This window comes from Sciurus vulgaris (genome assembly GCF_902686455.1).
Source record: "Sciurus vulgaris genome assembly, chromosome: 1".
In the NCBI taxonomy this organism is placed as follows: domain Eukaryota; kingdom Metazoa; phylum Chordata; class Mammalia; order Rodentia; family Sciuridae; genus Sciurus; species Sciurus vulgaris.
Window position 1 is genome coordinate 40,228,883 of NC_136461.1, and position 13,671 is coordinate 40,242,553.

At 34.2% G+C, this 13,671-nt stretch overlaps 1 protein-coding gene across 1 annotated transcript in view; it reads right to left on the reverse strand.

The window, feature by feature from the left end:
* FAF1 (Fas associated factor 1) overlaps positions 1 to 13,671 on the reverse strand; it is a 488,868-nt gene that overhangs the window by 444,268 nt on the left and 30,929 nt on the right. The gene's annotated exons all lie outside the window — the stretch shown is intronic.

Genomic DNA, 13,671 nt, shown 5'->3' on the forward strand with positions numbered 1-13,671 from the left:
AAACTAGTAAAAACAGTCCTAAAATTCATAGCCAAAGCAATTCTAAGCCAAAAAAGCAGTGCTGGAGGCATCACAATATCTGACTTCAAATTACTACAGAGCTATAGTAACAAAAGCAGCATGGTACTGGCATAAAAACAGACATAAACCAACAGTACAGAATAGAAGACAGTGACAAACCCACACATCTACAGTCACGTGACCCTTGACAAAAGTGCCAAAAACATCCACTGGAGAAACGACGATCTTTTTAAACAAGTGGTGCTAAGAAAAATGGTTATCCATATGTATAAGAATGAAACTAGACTAGACCCTTATTTCTCCCACCCTGCACAAAAATGAGCTCAAAATGGATCAGACATAGGAATTAGAGCACCAACTATGCAACCCCTGGAGAAAAATGTAGGGTAAACCCTCCAGCGTATGGGCACAAGGCAAGTACACTTTCTCAATAGGACCTCTACAGCTCAGGAAATAATGCCAAGAGTTAATAAATGAAATGACAACATTAGAAAGCTTCTGCATTCCAAAGGAAACAACTAAGAATGCTTAGAGAAAAACCTACAGAACGGAAGAGCATCTTTGCTAGCTAGCTAGCTACTCTTCTTACAGAGGATTAATATCTAGAATATATAAAGAGCTCAAAACACTAACACCAAAAAAAAAAATCAAATAACCCAATTAAAAACAGGCAAATGAATTAAACAGACACTTCTCAAAAGAAGAAATACAATGGTAACAAATATACAAAAAAAATATTCAACATCATCAGCAATTAGGGAAATGCAAATCAAAACTACAATGAGATTTTACCTCTTACTAGTTAGAACAGCAGTTATCAAGAATACAAGTAATAATAGATGTTGGGGAGAATGTGAAGAAAAAGGAATACTTTTACACTGCTGGTGGGACTGCAAGTTAGTGTACCTACTATGGAAATCAGTATGGAGGTTCCTCAAAAGACCAGGCATGGAACCACCATATGACTGAGCTATAATACTTCTTGGTATTTATACTTAAGAATAAAGTCTTCATACTACAGTGATACATGCATAAACATGGTTATAGCAGCATAATTCACAACAGTCAAACTATGGAATCAGCCTAAGTGTCCATCAACAAATGAAAGGATAAAGAAAATGTGGTATACATACACAATGGCGTTTTATTCAGTCATTTAAAAAAATAAACTTATGTCATTTGCAGGAAAGTGAATGGAACTAGAGACGTTATGTTAAACAAAATAAGTGAAACTTCAGAAGGTCAATGGTCATATTTTTTTCTCTCATGTGGAAGCTAGAGAGGAAAAATGAAAAGAAAGGTGGGGGATCTCATGAAAATCAGAGAGAAATCAGCAGAGGAAAGCAAACTGTATGGGAGTGGGGAGGAAGGAGACAAGTGGTGGGGAATGATTTTGGCCAAATTATATTGTTATACTGTGTGCATGTACAAATACATAAAAACAAATTCCATTGTTACGTACAACTCTAAAGCACCATTAAAAAATGTGGAACGAGGGAAAAAAACTCAATATAGAGACACAAGAAATATTTAAAAACAAGGCAACATGACAACTCCTAAAATTCATAACTCTCTAGTAACGGATTCCAAACATTTTTGAAGTGGATGCAATGAGAAAGTATTTAAAAGAATGACTTTTTAAAAACTCAATGAATTCCAAGAGGATGTAAATAAATAATTGAATGAATTAAGGAAGGCAATGGACAATATGAATAAGAACTTCAGTAACTACTAGATACTTTTCAACACAGATTTGGGGGAAAAAATAAACAGATACCTTAGAAATGAAAAATTCAAAAAGTCATATTAAAAACTCAGTTGAAAGCCTCACCAATAGATTTGATCAACCAGAAGAAGAACTGAAGACAAGGTTCCATTCAGGTAGTAATACAGAAAAAAAAAAAAAAAGAAATCATAGAGAAAAACTATGAAGATCTCTGGGATACCATTAAAAGAACAAACATACACAGAATAGCACACGCTGAAGGACAGAAACTCCATTAAGTGAAATAACAAAATTTCCCAAATCTTGGGAAATACATGGACATCATACAAGGCAATTAGAACCCCAAATACACATGAAGAGAAAAAGAACCTTTCTATAACATATTATAGTTAAACTGCCAAAAGTACAGAACGAAGAAAAAATAACAAAATCTGTAATGGAGAAGTACCAAGTAACATTTAAAGGCAAGTCCATCAGAACAGCAGCAGATTCTCATAGCAGAAATTCTAAAGGCCAGGAGAGCATGAAATGATGTCTTTCAAGCCCTAAAAGAAAGTAACTTCAAGCTGGGTGATGAGGCAGGAAGATTGTGAGTTCAAGGCCAGCCTCAGGAACTTAGCAAGGCCCTAGGTAACTTAACAAGACTGTCTAAAAATAAAAAATAAGAAGGGCTGGGAACATGGCACAGTGTGTAAGCACCCCTGGGTTCAATTCCTGGTAAGGGAAAGAAAAAAAAAAAAAAAACTTCAAACCTAGATTACAATACCTTCAAAACTAGATTACAACACCAAGCAAAGTTACCCTTTCGAATTGAAGATGAAATAAAGATCATCTATGATAAGCATACACCGAAAGAACTCATGACCAGTAGTCAAGCATTATAGAAAATAAAAAAGGAAATCCTATACTTGAAAAAAGAAAGATAAATACAACCACAGGAGTTTGAGGGAAAGAATAAACCTCATTAGAATAGATAAGCAAATGAGAATTAGGAAAGAATTAAACATTATTATACAGAAAAAGCAGTAAATATGTAAGTTGAATAAGAAAGGAAGAAACAAATAGAATATTCAAAACAACCCAAGGACAGGGACTACTACATTCCTCTCCTAAACAACTAAATGTAAAAGATCTTAATTCTCTAATTAAAAGATGCAGACTAGCCAGAGGCACAGTGGGGCACACCAGTGATCCCAATGACTTGGAAGGCTTAGGCAGAAGATTTGCAAGTTTGAGGCCTGCCTCAGCAACTTAGTGAGTCCTTAAGCAAATTAGCAAGGCCATATCTCAGAATTCAAAAGGATTAGGGGGGCGGGGGTTGTGGCTCAGTGGTAGAGCATTTGCCTAGCACATGTGAGGCACTGGGTTCCATCCTCAGCACCACATAAAAAATAAATAAATAAAATAAAGGTTAAGGAGGGGTGGGGGAGAACTAAAGATATAAAGCCACAGTGCAGCACCCCTAAGTTCAAGCCCCAATACTACAAAAAAGAAAAAAAATTAGAGAAGACACAAATAAAATTAGACTCACAAAAAGGGATATTACAATAGATATCAATAATATCCAGACTGATTAGGGAGTTTTGTTTTGTTTTTTAACTATGTGGCAATTAACTGAAAAATCTAGAGGAAATGAACAAATTTGTACAAATATGACCTACCAAAATTCAACCAAGAGGATACACAAAGTCTGAGGAGATCAGTAACAAGCAAGGAGAGTGACAGAGTCCAAAACATTTCCCTCAGCAACTTAGCAAGGCCCTAAGCAACTTAGTGAGACCCTGCCTCAAAATAAAAAATAAGGGGCTGAGGTTGTAGCTCAATGGTAGAGCACCTGCCTCACATGTGTGAGGCACTGGGTTCAATTCTCAGCTCCACATATATAAATAAATAAATAAATAAATAAATCCATCTACAACTAAATAAAATTAAATAAAAAGTAAAATGTGGCTCAGTGGTTAAGTACCCAGGGTTCAATCCCCAATACAAAAAAAAAAAAAAAAAGAGTATACACCACAATAGTTACCTTCATTCAAGATGCAAGGATGGTTCAATATATGCAAATCAATAAAGGTAACAGAATGTAAATAGAATAGAGGATAAAAAATCACATGATCATCTTGACAGATGCAGAAAAAGTCTTTGATGAATTTCAATATCCTTTAATAAAAGCCCTCAATAACTATGTATAGGATGTTCACATCTCATCACAATAAAAGTTATATATAACAAAGTTTTAACCCACATCATACTAAACTGGAAAAACTGAAAGCATTTCCTCCAAAATCAGGAACAAAATGAAGATATTCATTCTCAACACTCTTATTTAATACAGTACTTAAAATCTTAACCAAAGCAATCAGGTAAAAGAAATAAAAGGGATACAAACAGGAAGGAAGGGATGAAGTCAAATTTTCCCTGTTGGTAGATAATAAAATTCTACACTTAGAAAACCCCAAAGACCCCACCAAAAAACTCTCAAAACTGATAAATTCAGCAGTATTACACAAAACAAAATCAACATGCAAAAATCAGTAGCTTTTCTCTACACCAACAATGACTCACTGAGAAAGAAATCCAACAATGACTCACTGAGAAAGAAATCAGGAAAGCAAGCCCATTTGCAATACTCAAAATATAAATAAATAAAATACCTAGGAATAAACTCAATAAAGGAGGTGAAAACCTCTACCAATAAAAATTACAAAATAGTGAAAAACGAAATTGAAGAAGACACTAGAAGATGGAAAGACCTCCCATGTTCACGGATTAGAAGAATCAATATTATTAAAATGGCCATACTACCAAACGCAATCTGCTGATTCAAGTACTGCCCACCAAAATACCAATGACACTCTTTACAGAACTAGAAAAAAATAACCCTAAAAATTATATGATGCACAAAAGTCCCCAAATAATCAAAGCAATCCTGAGTAAAAAGAACAATGCTGGAAGCATCAAATAACCTAATTTTAAAATGTACTACAGAGCCACAGTAATGAAAGCAGCATGGTACTGGCATAAAAACAGACATGACCGATGGAATAAAATAGAGGACCCAGAAATAAACCCATGCAGCTACGGCAAACTGATTCTCAAAAAAAGTGCCAAAAACGTATATTCAAATAGATAGCATCTTCAACAAATGGTGCTGAAAAGAGTAGACATTCACATTTATGTAGAAGATTTAACTAGACCACTATTTCCAGCCCTGTACAAAAATCAATTCAAAATATACCAAAGACCTCAATGAAGGACCTTATCCTTTAAATCTAAAGCTTTGATTCTATGAATATTTCAACAAAAACTGAAAAAGATGCATTAAAATAGGATGGCAATCATAATCTAGAGCTTATATATCCTTTATTATTATTAATAAAGAAAACAGATTGCCCTGTAAATAGGACTCAGTCAATATAGTATCATTTACCTATATAAGCCACCTTATAAATAGGACCTTGGACAAATATGTTATCTGGGACAAAATGGGTTAAACTGAGACTACTAGAAGAAAGCAGGTGAAACACTTTAAGATATTGGCACAGGCGATGATTTCCTGAATAGAACTAAAATAGCTCAGAAAACAAAAACAAGTATTGATAAATGGGAGTTTAAATCAAATTAATCTCACCTCTGGTTAAAATTTCAACATCAAGTTAAAAAGCTTCTATGAAACAATCAAGAATGAAAAGATAACCTACAAAATGGGAGAAAATCTTTGCCAGCTACATATCTGATGGAGGATTAATATCCAGAATACATGAAGAACTCAAAAAATGTAACAATAAAGTAACAAGTAATCCAAAGGGTCAAATGATTTGAACAGACACTTCTCAAAACAGTACAAATGGCCAATAAATATATGAAAACATGCTAATTTTTTTTTTTTTTTAGCCATCTACGAAATACAAATCAAAACTACATTGAGATCCCGTCACAAACCAGTCAGAATGGCTATTTTCAAAATACAAAGCCTAGCAAGGACGCAGAGAAAAAGGAACCCCTTGTACACTGTTGATGGGAATGTAAATTAGTATAGACATTATGGAAAACGTTATGGAGGTTCCTCAATAAACTAAAAATAGAATACCATATGATACAGCTATACCACTCCGGGTATTTATCCAAAAGAAATGAAGGAGGCATACAGAAGAAAAAGAAATGCCCATATACTCATGTTTACTGTAGCAGTATTTACAACAGCTAAGATATGGAATAAGCTTAAGTGCCTATCATGGATGAATGGATTTAAAAAAAATAGTATATATAAACACTATGGCATATTATTTGTCCGTAAGGAATAATGGAATCATTATCATTTGCAGGAAAATGGATAAAATTAGAGGACATCATGTTACATGAAATAAGACAGAAAAACAACTCCTGTTTTCTCTCATATGTGTAAATTTAAAAAACTTAAAAAAAAAAAAAAAGATAACCTGGAAAAAGAAGAGGAAATATTAGGGAAGGGAAGGAGAACATTGCCAGGAGGTAAAGGGAGCACAGAAGGGAAGGGAGATATGATCAAAGCACAATGCATGCATATATGAAAATGCCACAGTGAAACCCATCAATGTGTACAATTAATATGCATTAATAATTTTTTAATCACATGATCTAAAATGCCAATATCTTCTTTTTTCAAACTGGACTACAATGTTTTAAGCCACTTGTCTTTTTTATTTATCTTAACCTAAATTTATTCCCTGGATAAATACCCAGGTGAGTATAGCTGAATCACGATAGTTCCAGTTTTAGTTTTTTGAGGAATCTCCGTACTGTTTTGTCATAGTGGCAAATTAACATCTACCTAGAGAAATCTTGGGCTGTAGTTGTTAATAGAGCATTTTGGGAAAGGGACATCTTTGAAATGTACTGATGAGTACTAAAATCATAATGCCAACTCTGAAAATTTCTCAATCACAGCCCATTAATAACATTTGAATACAGCTATTTTTATGAGATAAAGAGGGATGGATTCCTAAGGGGCATAATGAACTAGGTAAGTGATCCCAGGAGAACTCTTTCAATTAGGTGTGTTCCTATGCAAGCAATACACAGACTGCAATACCATTCAGGAAGGTATTTTGGCAGGAAATAAGGTGTAGTTAAAACAAAAAAAAAGGTAATCTAAACCAAAGCAGAAATGGCTTCAAATGCAAGCTTTGCCATTTACTAGCCCTGTGACTTTACAAAAGTTATTAACATCTCTGAGCTTCAGTTGCCTCATTAATGCAATGGGAGTAACAATCAACTTACAAAGTTATTGGGAGGATTAATAATAATGTGGATCACTGCCAAACATAACAGCTCAAATATTAATTGCATTTTACAGATAAGATAACATAAAGAAGCCACATGACATACAACGGCTAGAAAGTAAAACAGAGAGCCAGAACTTTTTTTTTTATTTCTGGCTACACTTCTCATTTTGAAATCTACTTGTTCTGATACTAATTAATCACACCAGCTTTGTTATGGTTAGGGTCTACATGGTATATTTTTCCATACTTTTATGTCCAACCTAACTTGGGTATTTATATTAAAATGCTCAGGAGGCTGAGGGAGAAGGATAATGAGTTCAAAGCCAGCCACATCAGCTTAGCCAGGCTCTAAGCAACTCAGCAAGCCCCTGGCTCTAAATAAAATATTTAAAAAAAAAAAAAAAAAGGGCTGGGAATATGGCTCAGTGGTTAAGTCGCCCTAGGTTCAATCCCCCATACAAAAAATAAATACATATATACATACATACATACATACATACGTACGTACATACAATGCTCTAAAGAGCAAAATCCAGTCTTTCATTTTCATCTCTACCTTTAGATTTTAGTTTAGCCTATTTGTATTTAACATAATTACTGACATAGCTGAATTGAGGTCTATCATATTTTTTTGTTTTATTTTCAATCTGTCCCAATTGTTTTTGTTCAATTATTCTTCCTTATTTGCATTCGTTAGGTGAAGTATATTTTAAATATTCCATGCTGGGGTTGTGGCTCAGTGGTACAACACTCACCTAGCACGTGAGAGGCACTGGGTTTGATCCTCAGCACCACATAAAAAAATGAGTAAAAGAATTTTAAAATTGTTTTAAGATTTTTCATTTTATCACATCTATTGACTATATTGCTATTTGTAAGTAGTTGTTTGAAGAATTACAATATGGATCCATACTTATCAATCTACTTTGATAACACCACACCTAGTGTAAAGTCAGAAACTTGTATTTACTTCTTTCCTTTTTGCTACTGTTGTTATACATTTACTTCTACATAATATAGTTTTTTATAACTTACTGACATGTATGCCATTTTCAGTGATCTTCATTTCTTGTATAGATTCATATTTCCACTTGCTATCATTTTTCTACAACCCAAAGAATTTACTTTACCATTTTTGTAACATGCAGGTCTGTTGGTAACAAATTCTCTGATTTTCTAAAAATATTTTTACTTCACTTTCACTTTTTGAAGGATAATTTTGCAAGTATAAAATTCTAGTCAGACGATTTCTTTTTCTTTTTACATTTGACAGGTATTTCATTGTCCTTCAGATTCTGTTTCTTTCTGAGGAAAAGTTAGCTATCATGCTTGTCACTGTTCCACTCATGGAATGTTTCCCCTACCTGAATGTTTTTAAATAGTCTTTTTCCCTTAGATTTTTAGTAGTTTGACTGATAAGTCTACATTGTGATTTTCTTTGTATTAAATCTACTTGATGCTCACTGAGCTTTAAATCTGTAAATCTATGACATACAAACTAACTGCAAATGTACTAAAAAACCATGAGATTCACAACCCAACAAGAAATCTTTGGGGATATTTTTCCTAATAGGAGGAATGTTAGGAGAATTTCAAAAGAGAGAAAAAACGAAATATAGTATTTTCATGTCAAAATTTTAGAACAAATGTATAAAGAGATGTTGGCCTAAAAATCCTTTCTGAGAAAAAGAAAGAGAAGTGTGGTCATTAGGAGTCACAATGTATATTCATTATCAATAAATCATGCCAAAACATTTTTTGATAGATACCTTGACTAGCAATGTCAAGAATATAACACGTATTTTCTAAATCTAGACTTCAGCAAAGCAATGAGGGAAAAACATTTTACTCTTTAAGATACAAAAATAAAAATAAATGCTACTAGTCACATGATATTTCTGCAGCATGTCATCATCAAATTTTTATTAAAATTTTTGCATTTATTAATTGTACAAAATAATGAGCTTCATTGTGATAATTTCATAGATGCATATAACCAACCTACTTTGATCATATCCACCCATCTAATTTCAATTTAATTTGCTTACATTCAAAACAAGCACTGATAATCTAACATTTGCTATAAGCAGAAGATTAGGTGCTGGCAACAGAGCTAAAGAGGACATAGTCCTAAATCTAAGAGTGCACAAAGCCCTGATTAACAAACTGATGTTAATTTACACACGCAAAAGACACAAAGCTAAAAGTGCTACTTTCTAATGATGAAATCAGTATCCAAAAATCTCAACCACATATTTTTCTTATTTCAAGAAATGACTTAGTTCTTAATTCAATCTCCACTAACTACTTCAGTAAGAACACACCGTGGAACCGCTCACAGTGGTGCACACCTATAATTTCAGCGGCTCAGGAGGCTGAGGCAGGAGGATCTCGAGTTCAAAGCCAGCCAGCAAAAAGCGAGGCACTAAGCAACTCAGTGAGACCGTCTCTAAATAAAATACAAAATAGGGTTGGGGACATGGCTCAGTGGTCAAATGCCCCTGGTCAATACCCACTACCAAATAAAAGAACACATGGTGGACTAGGAAGTGGGTTAGGCACCAGGAATACCAAAATGCATAAGACACAGTTCTTCACTCTAAGGAATTCACAATTAATAAGAGAAACCAAACCAATATTTACAAAGTAATATGATAGATGCAATGGCAAAAGTATACAAAAGAATGAGATATAATGAGACTGGAGTTGTAGCTCAGTGGTAGAGCACTTGACTAGCATGTGTGAGGCACTGGGTTCAATTCTCAGCACCACATATAAATAAATAAAATAAAGGTCCATTAACAACTAAAAAATTTTTTTAAAGAGAATGAGATATAAGAAAGTGAGTAACTGTCAGGGAAAGCTTCACAAAAGACAATGCCTATGCACAAGTCTAAGAAAACTAAGAGGCAGGCAATGGGAAAATTGACAAAGGCAGAGACATGAGATTCTAGAGGTTTTTTGGTTTTGTTTTGTTTTTGCAGTACTGGGGATTTAATCCAGGGCCTCATGCATGCTAGGCAAGCACTCTAGCACTGAGCTACACCCCCCACAAAGAAATCACCTAAATTCAAGAAAAATATAAGCATCAAAGTATTCCAACAAGCATAAGGTATTGGTTCAAATATAAATTATAAAAGAACAAATCACAAAAAGCTTTGTTAACCATACCAAAAAACTTGATCTTTGTCCTATATAAGCAACTGAATATGGGGTTCCAAAGAAGAGATAAGAATGAGGCTGCTGCTTTGTGAATTAATAGCACACATACAATGGGTAGTTCAAGGAAAGGATGATTATCTAGAAATCATGGGATGAAGTATGGTGGAAAAGAAAAGGAGAAGACAGCTCCCTAAGGTACATTAACATGAAAATCATGAGGGGATAGGAAGAAAAATATGGAATCATCTAGAATGGATCAATGGATGATATTTTTACAATGGGAGTAGACTGGGAAGTTTTTAAATTGAAAACAGGGTCAGAAGATAGAAGACAATAGAAATGGAGATACAGAAGAAAAAGGAAATATAGGGTAAAACTGATAGAGCAAATTTGTAGAGGTGATTTAAGAGCAGAAGGATGAAAATGACCAAAATAAATATGAATTTGTCTATTAAATCAGAAAAGTCCAAAGGATTAAACTTAAAATGAGGAAAGTATGCTATGGTTTGAATTTGGTTTATTCTCTCCAAAATTCAGGTTGAAGTTTAGTACCCAGTGAGCTATTAAGAGGGTGGAAACTGAATACAGTCATTGTATTTTAGAGGTGAGGCCTTTGGAAATGATTTAGATTAAAGTCATCCAGGTAGAGCACTCATATTTGCATATTACTGGCTTTATGATAGGAGAGAGATCAGAAGAAACACATGAGCACACTATTGCCACATGATGCCCTGTACTACCTCAGCACTCTGCCAGTAACAAAGTCTTCACCAGATAAAACCCGTCAACCCTGGATCTCCAGAACCATAAGTCAAAATAAACCATTCTTCTTCATTATTTTCCCAGTCTGTGGTATTCTTACTAGCAACAGAAAGTGAACTAATTGCACATGTCTTACCTATTCATGTGAGACTTTAAATTTTAATCCACTCAGGATATGCCAAAATTCTAACATAACTGCACCAATAGTAATACAATTTGCAAAACTAGGGGAGAGGCCATTTTATTCTACTTCAAAATCTATTGGAATATTCTGTTCATTCCCAAGGTCTACCTTTGAGTTACCCCACCATTAACATAAGCACATCCATCTTAGGACCATTACCTACAGGGATTAGGTAGTAAGTAGAAACACTGATTCAATTAAGTGGCAAATAAGTAGAGTCTCCATTTGAGTAATCTCTCCTGGCTTGCTCTAAACCCTTAAAGAGTTAGTATTGTTGTAATGATACTACCACAACCAAGTCTAGTAAATACAGTTTATAATTTCTTTGCAGTTTAAAATATACACAGAAAGCAACCAAGCAATGAGTGATAGGGAAAAAAACTAGAAAAATTAGGGCTCAGATAATAATAGTTAATGGCAACACTGCTTTCATGTGGTAGGAAAAAAGACCTCCATACTAGTCTAGAGTAAATCAATAAGGGATAGAGAGGTAAACTTTTATTACCTCACAAAGTAGTGATCTCCCAGTCACCAAAAATGTTCAAAGCAAAAGTTGGACATAAGAAAAGATGAGAAGGAATTTTTGCCCTGAGATTTTGTACCACAAGATTTGCACAGTTTTATCAGCAACCTGATAACTAATCATATTCTGTCCTTTGATATGTCCATTATTATTGGTTGAAAGAATTATATATGAGTACATCCATCTTAACCGTTGGAACCAAATTCTCTATAGTTATTCTATACTATAATTACTTTTTATGAGAATTATAAAAATATAGACCTAATCTGAGTTTTTGTATCTCTTCCTCACCTTCCTAATGCCTATTCACCTGTACATAGTATATTAGACCCTCCATATCTGCATCTGCAGATTCAACCAACCAGGATTGAAAATATTTTTTAAAAATTTTGGGGTCTTGCCCAGCACAGTGGCGCACACCTATAATTCCAGCAGCTGGGAAGGCTGAGGCAGAAGAATTGCAAGTTCAAAGCCAGCCTCAGCAAAAGCCAGGTGCTAAGCAACTCAGTGAGACTGTTTTAAAGCAGTAAGAATTAAAAGACACTGTTTATTAAGTATAGTCACTAATTACCACCAAAACTCTGTAATATAACCTTCTCCCTTATCTGGCCACAATGTTAACTTTGAGAGTTCTTTCTGAGCCAATGCTTGTTGGGAAAGTTCAGAACAACCAACCTGGGATTACTAGAGCAAGGTGGGAGGCAACTAACTCATACTCTACAGTTTAAGGCTTTCTCCATGGGTAACAAATACCAACTATAAGATGTCCCCTGGACAGCAGGGAACTCCCTACAGTTATCTTCATGAAGGTGTCCTAAAAATTCGGTAGAAATGTATAAGGAACAGAGTCCTAAGGTCAGCTATGTATGTCACCAATGACCTTTCATTAAAGATTCTATATCCATATTAATTCAGGGTACCTTCAGGATCTAACCCCTGGAAATTCCTAGTTACTGCTATGAACACACAAATACATATGCACACATGCTACCCATAAGGATTTTGAAAAGCAATAAAAATCTTTCTAGTAGACATGCCATGAAAGAAAGTGGTTATTTCTGGCATATTAATATTTTCATCTTGGCAAATTAAATTACTCTTGATTATGGGTATTTATGATCTAACAAAATATATTTAATCTTAAATAAAAACGTATTTCATTTTAACATAATCTACATTTTAATTTTATATATTCAACACACGTGTCAATAGGTAGATTAATAACTTGTGCAGTATTTCCATTGCTAAAATGAACTACATTTAAATATAATTACTACATGCTGATCTATTGGGGAAAAAAGACAAAAAAGAATAATGTCACTTGAAAACAAATTGTTATCAATACACACAAAAAAGACACATCCTCTAATTGTCCTTTTTCTTTTTGCTTAATATTATCTTTTGTACCTTTTCAGGTTTCTGATTTTGTTAAAATCTTTTGTTAAATAAAGAAAAATGCTATTATCACCTCTTTGCCAAAATAACATTTGCTTTCAAGTATTCATATTTAGTACATAAAGTTAATTCCTTCCAAGTTGTCACTGTTTATCTTTTTTTTGTTAGAACATTATAATTATACACAGTAGTTGGGATCATCCAACCAAAAATCATACATGCATAGAATTTGGTTTAAGTTCAAGATCTCCTACTATTCCCTCATAGCCTCCCTCTGCACCCACCTCTGCATTCTCCTTCTTCAACTTTATAAGACAGACTTCTTTTGCTCATCTTTTTACCTGTACCAAGGATGAACTCAGGGGCACTTAACCACTGAGCCACATCCCCAGCTGTTTCCTGCAGTTTATTTAGAGAGAAGTTTTCACTGAGTTGCTTGGGTCCTCGCTAAATTGCTGAGGCTGATTTTGAACTTGCAATCCTCCTGCCTCAGCTTCTTGAGCCACTGGGATTACAGGTGTGCACCACAATGCCCAGCAATTTATTTATTTTTGATTGGTTGTTTTTACTTATACATAAAGGTGAAAGTCCCTGTGGTATATTTATATATGCACATAACATGATTTTTTAAAGA